Genomic DNA, 10,389 nt, shown 5'->3' on the forward strand with positions numbered 1-10,389 from the left:
AATCCATCTAATCGACGATTGCCTCACATGGGGTCAAAGAATCTTCGTAGCGTCATAGTCCGATTCACTGGTATGACGTCATATACTTCTGTTTGCTTGACTTGTGTTCGCAGTGTCTTACTTCTTTCTTCGTGTAATTTGGCCTAATTTAGTTATCAGTTAGATTTTTTGTGTGCTTTTATTACCTTTATTAAAAAACAAATGTCCCAAGACAAGATACTTGCAGCAATTAGGCTATATTTCTGCAAAAAAATGCAATTTATAGTCAGACTGTTTGAAAATTTCCGTAGGGGTGTAGCGTAGGGCTAAGCCAATCCCGCCAACACGAACATGTGGACTAGGGGAAGAGAGGCCTCAACATTTGTTTACTTTACATTGTACTATGTGTACTGTTAAATATGTGTTCAACTACAAGTTTTAACAAAATAATATTGACTGTGCAACTTGAATTTTGTTAGTATTTTAACCCAATAATGAAAATGAAACAAACGCAGTGTTTTTAATTGGTCGATCCTACTACAGCGGGATTGATTTGACCTCAGTTCGCTGCTTTCGTAATAGCTGGACTAGCAAATGATAAAAGTGGCAAAAACGTTTCAATATGGGCAAAGTTAAGCCGGGCTTAACGTTGAGCCGGGCTTAACTCAAGCCTGGCTTATATCCAAGTCTGAACGTAGCCTTAGTCTCTGGGTATGTGTTTCTTTTTTTTTAAAGTATGCCTACTACGGATACAAACAATTAACCTATTAATGCCACGTACAGTACGCACACATGGTTTCACTAACACTACACAATGTGTACGCGTACCTGTTTTTAATTTAAAAAAAAACTCACAGGCCTAACATCGTCCTCATAAAAGAATTAAGCCTACAAAATTCATGGTGTTGGCATTATTAATTTCGTTAATCAAACTTACACCATCTACTTTCATTATGAACAAAGATGCGATGAAACACGTAATGCATACCTTTTTTATATAAAAAACATGAAAAATAATGGTTATTTGCATCAAATTTCTAAAAACTTCTCTTCACCTTCCTCATCGGGTCAACGAACATTACAAAGATAAACAAGGAAGTTGAACTCGTCATCTAATGAATATTCATCATTTTTCGTTAAAACACATTGTTATTTGCTGTTATTGGCTAGTCAATATGACGTATATTTCTATTTTTGACCACCGTGGTTTTAAATACGGTTTGTTCTGTTACTGTTGCGCGTTTATATACTCCACGCGCGCCGGTTCAGACATGAGGGCGTGCTAGTTATTTTATACCTTCGAAACCACAGTGATTATAACAAATTAATTTAGAAGTTTTGTTAATTATAATTTGTTTAGGCCTATTATTAAAAGGTCCACTAACCCCTGGTTTTGGTTGCTCTGTCTACAGTATGTATAAGTAAGACTGACTAGCTGTATCCGATGTGTTTTTAATAACTTTATAATAATAAAAATCAACAGATGCTATCATTAAAGTTGTTTGGGGAATTTATCGACACAAGAAGCATGATTTGGTTTTTCTTTTCCACTGCTAAATTTATGCTTAATAATAGTGACCCAGTACTATATAAGTAACTCATGCTCTATTGTAACTCACCTTTAAAACAAAAAGCACTAGCGACCCATTGGTTTCTCTCAGTTTTACGGTAGTAAGTTTATTTTGTGTATGTGTATCCTATATAACAAAAATGTTTTACAAAGTGATAATTGTATTGATTCAATGAACATGGTTGGAATGAATAATAATATTGAATGAAAATGCCTGTGTGATAAATGCTATAGGGCTACTATACCATTGCGGTAAAGGGCGCATATCAGTTTTGAAGTGTGGGAGGGGGGAGACATTTATGAGTGCACACCCACCTCAGCCCACCAGGATTGGCAGTGAGGGTCGAATTTTTTTCGAAAATAATGAAGCTCCAACAAATTTCACATAGTTTTTCATCAGAGACTTTTAATAACACTTCATAGCATCGTAACATACGGTATATTTTAAAATGTGTACTAGACTATAGGAACTAATTATTTTTGCAAGAAAGCAATTAAAATAGTTGGACTGAAAAAAAAAAAACAACTGTTGAACTTAATTGCTAAAGAGTATGGGAATGAATGCAGAAAACATAGAATCAGCAATAAACACGCGCGATTTTCGACAATCACAGCGATCTAACTAAACTATAGGCCTAGATTACCGTATGTACCATAGAAAATGAAGTATAAAAGCTATGTCTTTGATGTATTTACTGTGCTTTAATTTAAGTACCGTACCTCAAAGCCACGCGAATCTGCCGAAAAAAATAATTATCTTTACACGCTTGTTCATCATACTTCAATAATAATGGCATGCGCACTAAGTTGTGTGGCAAATTAAGACCTTTTGAGGGTAGAAATACTGGTATCATAAGTATAACATAAGATATACAGCGCTGTTTCTTAAAATCTGGGTCATTTGTGCAGTTGATTTTCAACAATTTTCAGGTATCTTCATGACTCATATAATTACATTGCGGTCGAAAATTGGTTGGACCAATCCCACCTAAAAACATGTGGTCACTGAACCGGTTTGCTTGTTTTTTTTTTAAATTTTATGCTCAATCACAGAACATAAATATAAACAAATGCAACAGATGGGGAACAAAATCCGAAAAGGAACAGGCAGGATCGGAAAAGTTTTACTGTCTTGGGAAAACGCAAGTAAAATAAATCGTTGCCTAGCCATAGGCCGACTCATAGGGCTTGCAGCTTATCCCCAGTTTCTGTAGTGCCTTACTCAGGACACAGGTGAAATGCAAAGCGGATTGAAAGCTGGACCTCGAAGTTGGGAAACCAATCGATTTCCACTGCTCATAAACGCGATTCTATTTGTAGGAAAAGGCCGGGTAACAAAGTGGCAACGAACCTAAACCTACATATAAAATACTTATACGTAATGTAAGTGAATAATGTTAGAACTATCCATAAAATTTTACGTACAGTGCGTACCACCAGACAATCATGAAAATAGGAAAAGCCATGAATAATACAGTACTATCCCACTAAAGAAGATCTCATAAAAGTTTAAAAGGGTATTAAATGGAAAATATAATAATAATAATGATAATGATGATGATGATGATGATAATAATAATAATAATAATAATAATAATAATAATAATAATATTAATAATAATAATAATAATAATAATAATAATAATAATAATAATAATAATAATGATAATAATGCATCAACAATAATGTTACTTAATGACCATAGCTGTAAGTTACGTTCCACAAGTTATAAGTGTTATCAGCTTTGTTTAATATTGAAAATTATTCACACGAAACATTATGCATTGAAATATAGTGTATTAGTTTGGTCAACCTGGCGTTTGAGCATAAAAGTTTTATTTTTTTTGTAGCTAATTTGTGAAACTGTTCTGATGGAATGGCTACAAACTAGGGCGTCATGACTGGATATAGGGCCAACACTCAAATATCAGTACGGTATCCCGTGGGTGCTGAGAATTTAATTCACTGTGATAAGTTAAAAACGATAATTTATTTCCGTCACTGTCTTTATTATGGTACTAATGCTTCCTTTATGACGCATAATAATGTAATGTAATGTAAATGTAGTTTAATGTTGTTCAATTTATATAGCGCTTTATATTAAAGTCTCAAAGCGCTCGGGATGTGGACTAGCTTGCACAGTAACTTTCTGCTCCTCTAATGGTGCCTTCGTGTCAAAGCTACCTAGTAAACCGGTACCAGCTATCTCTCGTCTGTCCACAGGCTGTATGAACAAGTACACCGGAGTAACCAAATACTCGTCTCAAAAGATGTACTGGGCTTCTTTTTATAGTGCACACGAGCATTGTGTACACTGGGCTTACGTTTTATAGTCCTTATCTGAAAAGATTTGTTCCACTACCAGAACCAGGCGAGCGTGCCGTTCGAACCAGCGCCGATGGCTGTAGGTTGCGACACCCATGCCTTAACCGCTCAGCCATCTAATAAGTTTAGTTTTTATTATTCATTTTTGAGAACACATTATGGTGTAACAGGAATAAACCATATCACCATGAAAATAATAAGGCAACATCTTTACTACAGGATACAACTCTACTCTATATAGTTTTCTTTTGCTTTATGATTACATTGTTTTTTTTTTTTTAATGTTTTGTGTAAGCAAAATAATTGGGTTAGGCCCTACATCAAATTTTGGCAATATGCATGATATTGACCTGTATAAAGAAAGTTTTTAAAGTGTCGTAATATAATTATAATGCGGCCAGTATATATTTTGACGAAACACATTTTTCTCTATGGTTGTAATATGTTTATTTTAAAAATTGCAAAAAAACTAACCGAAAACAAAAATCCTTAAAATGTAACCTGGTGGTCTCATTGATTTCTCTACTAACCACTTGAAATCTGTTAGACTTATCAATCATCTTCACATTACGTGGCAGAGCAGAGCAGCTTAGTCGGCTAAACTGATGGTAGCCACTCTGTGTGCGCTGAACCGTTGAGATCTCTGGGTCCCAGGTTCAATTCCCATTACTGCTCCCCTAGTATTTCAGTCGGAGTGCTGAAATGCAAGCTACGATAGAGCACAGTTGGTCCCGTGTGCATTATGGACCATGTGTGTTGGGGATTGCCTCCCGGTGTACTTCGGACTTCGTGGGTTATCCTTGGTGTGATTCACACCAAAAATACTCCTCCTCCCTCCCACGCTTGTATACCACATTTCCAATGATGATAATGGCGAATAGTGAAATCGTAATTCAAGAGTTCGTCCCCTTTGAATTGTTCCTCGATCCCAATAGGGTTTTCCCCGTAGGCGCCCCCCTTCCCCCCCCCCCCCAGAGCCATGTTGGCCCACTCTCTACAATTTCGCACCCGCCCAAACTTAGGCCAATGCACAAACTGTTATAAACTAACTCTCGTTATGAGGCATTATGACTGGTATTAGAAAGATATGAAATTTTAAAGATTTATTTTCGCCAATTAAAGGATTTGAATACAATTTCAAACACAATTAATTATCATAATTTAAAATGTAAAACGATTATATAAAAGCAATATTAAGTAATAATAACAATGAATATCAACGAAATATAAAAAAATTAAAAAAAAAACACAATAGATGTTTATAAATAAGATCAATAATAACACACTTACATTGGTTGAAACTTGACGAATAAATGGATTTCGTTCGGTTAAAGTAAATTAAAACGAAAATTCTGAATATGGAATAATACTCCACTTCGCGGAAGAGGGAATGGTTGGGGCGGGGGGTTGAGGACAGTGCATTAAAGGGTAGTATATTTTAAGGCAACAGGCAACCTACCCTGTAGGCTACTGTGTATTTTATTATTTCATTTTATTTTATTGGGCTGATAAGCAATGAACAAATTATTATTCGGATCTTCCAAACAATATTCTCCAAGATAGAGTTCTTCATTTCTTATCTTACCCCATAATTTAGTTTAAATTTCATTTTGATCGCGGATTTTTATTTATTTATTTTTTTTTATTAAAAGTAGGCCTACGGTTAGCAATTATTTTAAATTTAATTGCCGCATGAAAGGCTCAATACCTATTTAAAGAAAAAAAAATATTTGACTTTGGTTTAGGCCAAATGCCAATGATATGCCAAGCAGCGAACATAATCAATATTGAAAGTGGCTTATCAATTCACAAGACAAACATGAACACAAGATGATCTGCATAAACTAAGTCTCATTAAGATGCTTAGGCAATGTACCGTAGTTGTTTTAGTTGTGAGAAGAAAAAAATCATGTCACCGTAACAGGATTTGAACCAAGGTCCCTGTACTTGGAAGACAATCATCTTAACACCACGCTAGTTAACGCCACTCTATTATTAGATCAGGAGAAGTGTGTATTAACATTAGAACAGATACAGATGTAGTCAGATTGAAAACAATCTGATGAGAGAGAGAGATGGGTTAAGAGGGAGGGAGAGAGTGAATGAAAGTGTGTACTGTAGTATTAAGGTTCAATAATATTTAACTTATATAACCATTGTAATTTGTTTATTGATACCCTTCACCTTTTGAATGTTTCAACTTGGTTTCAACTTGGTTTCAACTTAGCTTGAAGCCGTAATGTGTTTACTACTATTGTAGTATTGGTATATTATTGGTCACTCTTAAGTAACAAGCATTCACCCTTGGACAATTGGACATTAACTTTCTCACACACTTTAATGTGAACTTTTAGGCCAAACCTTTGACATTTATAATACATCTTAATTAGAAGTTTCTTGACAAACATGCTATTAAATCATAATGAATGAATTTCTCTATTATCCAATTACAAACCCCCTTAAAATATGTGGGGGACCCCGTGATCTACCTCTCAAACTACAACTGCGTACACTTTACTATTATAACAACACTTGATTGTAACCTACACCCACAGAAATAATATATGTGCAAATGTTACAAATGTATACCAACTTTTAAATTGTAAAATTGTATGCCTTATAAGTAGACATTAGAGGGCGGTATGTAGATTTTGACATAAACCACTTTCCTCGTTTTTAAGGACAGGGCTTTTCCTAGACTTGCCAAAAGTCTCTTATTTTTTATTATTTTTCTCATTCTGGACAGCGCCACCAACGAGAAAGTTAATTTAAAGACGGAATAAGCGACTTGTAAAACACTGAAATCAGGCACCAGGATGCCAAAAGAAATGACGTAATCTTATATTCCGTATTTGGATAAATGGGCAGACCGAAATAAACAATTTCAACCAATCAAATGTTCATATTTTTGGAGCCACGAAACTGAGTCACTCGCGTCGACTAGTTAGGCATGACTAAATTTAGATAGTCCTCCCTAATAAAACGGGCCTAAAATATTTAGAATAGACCCTAGTAAGACTAATGTTGGCAATGGCAAAAACAATTAAGCTTAGACTACATGGCATACCATACAAATACAACAAAACTTTAACTTTCCAGTAGGATGGCTCAGGCCTCTCCTGGAGTCGGGTAGTAGGCCTAGCCTAGACTAGTAGAGGCTTGGCCTATTTTTAAGTTCTTACTTACAGAGACCTACCTTTTTAACAATATTCTACCCTAAAGGCCTAAATCTGTGTAGCAGCTAGCGGTGAGCAGGGTTCCAAGTAGGCCTATAGCCTACGGTTATCAGTCCATGTCGTTCTCAGCAGGCCAGAACTATTGTACTAACTGTTTTAATTCAAGTAGGTAGCCAAAAGGGAGCTGGAGCTTGTTCCAGTCGAGACATCCGCATCTTCAATTTTGAAAATTTACCAAGATTGATTAATATGCATGAAGTTAGCCAATCACGTGAGTTACAAAATCAGTCATGCATACGATATCCCACATCAAATTTGATGTGGGAAATTGCACGCATGAATCGTTTGCCCAGGCCCTAATTCGAAAAAAAGAAATCGAGTATGGGACGCCAATTAAATTAGGTATGGCGCGCACTAAGTGCAATAAAGAGTGAGTTACCTAAAATTAGGGCCTGGAACCCAGGCAAGGCTTTTCCTAGTTTCATCACTTGGGTTCAGAAAGTAGCAAATATGTTATTACAATGTGTCTGCGAGTTTAGAAAGCCCGGCGAGAACTTTAATATTATTTTAGAGTAATGTGAACAGACTGAATCTCTAAGGCATTTTGCTTTTAATGTTTCAGTTTACTTCAATTTAAATTTTTTTAATAAACTAGTCTAATGAATATGATAATAATGATTCAATTCAGTGGCGTAGCTAGAGGTTTGGCGCACGGGGGAAAGAGTAGAAAACTGCGCCCCTTTTCCTTCCCCCAAATATAATTATAATATTTTGAAATAAATTGATATTGTTTGTATAGACTTTAAGCATGTCCGTAACATACGTCCATATCATCCACTGTCTAAATAATTAAACCCGAATAACTATTATTATTCTAGCTCTCATGTGTTCTTTCTTACCAGACGTGGCGCTAGGATTTGCCCGAGGGTGGTTCGAGGTCCGAGGGATGCCCCGACGAGGGGGAGGATTTCCTTGACGATAGCAAAGTGGGCGTGATTGAGTGTCGCTTAAAATATTCCGAAAGTGGTCAAGCACCCAAAAATTTTGACAATTTAGGAGTTTAAACGGCTTATTTAATCTAGTCTAATAGTATGTACAAAATACATATAATTATATTTTTGTGGTTTTCTCAACGACGGGTTATCAGCTCTCCTCAACTCTCGCTTCTGGCGCCACCCCTGGTAGGGACAGCCTGGGCCCTCTAAATTTTTCAAAATAAAAGGGGGGGGGGGGGCGGCTGGGCGCAGCAACTCCCGAAGGGGGTCTGGCGCCACCCTAGTTTCTTACTATTGAAACTGCATTACGATGTTCGAAAATTTGTATACAACTTTACTATTATCCTAATTTGTAAGTCTGTTTTATTTATCGCATACAGCTTAGAAGTCTTATTCTCTAGATTTATCTTATAGTATGCAGAGTCTTGTTAGTTGCTGACTTTTTAACATTGTTGAAACTCGCAACTCAATTTTGTGTCATCAGCAAATAAGTTAAAAACATTATCAAAGTTAGCAATGTTGTCTGCTTCATCACGCTCAATACTGAGTGGTGCCAAAGCAGATAGTCTCGCTTTTCAAATCATGCTCTGAGATATGGCAGGGTGAGCTTTAGTCATGTAGTCATTACAGAATAGAATAAAAAACATGAGAAAACAGTCGAAATGGACTGAAAAGAAATCAAAATCTATAATTTTAATAAATATAATACATTCAGATTCTTCTTATTAACTGCAAAATATTCATGCCTGACGACACACATAATTTTCGTCGTGTTTTTCTAAAAGTGCTTATTTTTTACTCTCATTCTCCCATTTCAGCGCCCCCAAACATGGCGCCTGGGGCATGTGTCTCCCACTTCACCACCAGCTATGCCACTGATTCAATTCAATTCAATAATAGCGATAGCAATAACGCAATATAGATATCGATGTCAATGTCAAATTTTGTAATAGAGACAATCAAAAATACTAAGTCATAAACCACTAAATGTGTCTAAGAAAGTATAATACATACTCCAAGCATTGAAATACACGCCATCGTGTTGGGATTCAATATTTCGACATTAATTATGTCATCATCAGGAATGAAAAATTATCCATATTAGCAAGCTTATATGCACTAGTACCAAAAGTGTTTAACCAATCAAAACATTACCTCTAGTAGGTGACATAGCAGCGATTTAAACAAAAGATCAAAGCATTCTTACTCTAATGATCAAAGATACCTACAAAAACAAAGAAAGCTCTTTTGAAGCTCTAAGCCCATTGTTAAGCAAAGGGTGTAGTCTACGTATAGCGAACGCTTCTTTAAACAATAGGAGAGACCAGTTTCGGGAGCTGTCAATAATGCTAGTACTAGAAAATATTAAACCTAATTTATTACATACATTACAGACGACATTATCACTTTCAAGTATACCCTGTAATCCTAAAACAAATTGGAATGCCTCACAGTTTTTAACATGATCAAATATAACACTATCAGATCGTGAAGAATGTTCTCTAAGTCTAGTTATTAAGCACCTATCTGTCTTACATTTAAAATGATAGACAACAGAACTTCTGTACTCCTTAGGGGTTTGATCCTTAGTAGATATAAAATGAGAAACATTTTTATACTGCCATAAAGTTATGAATTTTACCTCTTTAATTAAGTATTTCTTTACCTTATACATCTACGTAAGATGAACTCACCTGGTTTTTCTAAATAAGGCAATCTAACCCAAATCTTAATCAAGCTATCATCAGTAGGCCTATGTATACATTTAGGTTCATTTAATGTCTTAAGTACATTATTAACAACTTTTAAAGGGTACCCATTCCAAGACATAAACTTCCTGATGTTACTAAGCTCTGTTTGAAGTTTATCAGGAGTACACGATCTGTGGGCTCTAGAAACTAAACTACGAATCCAGGAGATCTTATGGTTCCATGGAGCAAAGCTATCATAATGGACATATTGAACTGTATGTGTATTTTTACGATATATACTCATGCTTTCTACACTGTTGTTAAATTGTAAATCCAGAAAGTGTACTGTGTCACTGTTTTCAAATGATTCAAAAGTAAAATGTATCTGTCTATGAAAAGCATTGAAGTAGCTTAGAATTTGCGGGAAATCATTGGGCTTAGCTAATACTAGCGTGTCGTCAACAAAAGGAGTATAAAACTTAATAGTACCTGATTCAATAAGTTTGGAACAATAGACTCTTCTAGTTCAGTCATTAAAATATTAGCTAAAACTGGGCCAAGAGGCGAACCCATTGAGACACCATCAGTTTGTTTATAAAATTCGTTATTACACGTAAATACAGTTTTAGTACAGCAATCTCTAAGTAGCTTCC

This window comes from Anneissia japonica, unplaced genomic scaffold (genome assembly GCF_011630105.1).
Source record: "Anneissia japonica isolate Jap-2015-1 unplaced genomic scaffold, ASM1163010v1 scaffold572_len100740_cov107, whole genome shotgun sequence".
Lineage (NCBI taxonomy): Eukaryota > Metazoa > Echinodermata > Crinoidea > Comatulida > Comatulidae > Anneissia > Anneissia japonica.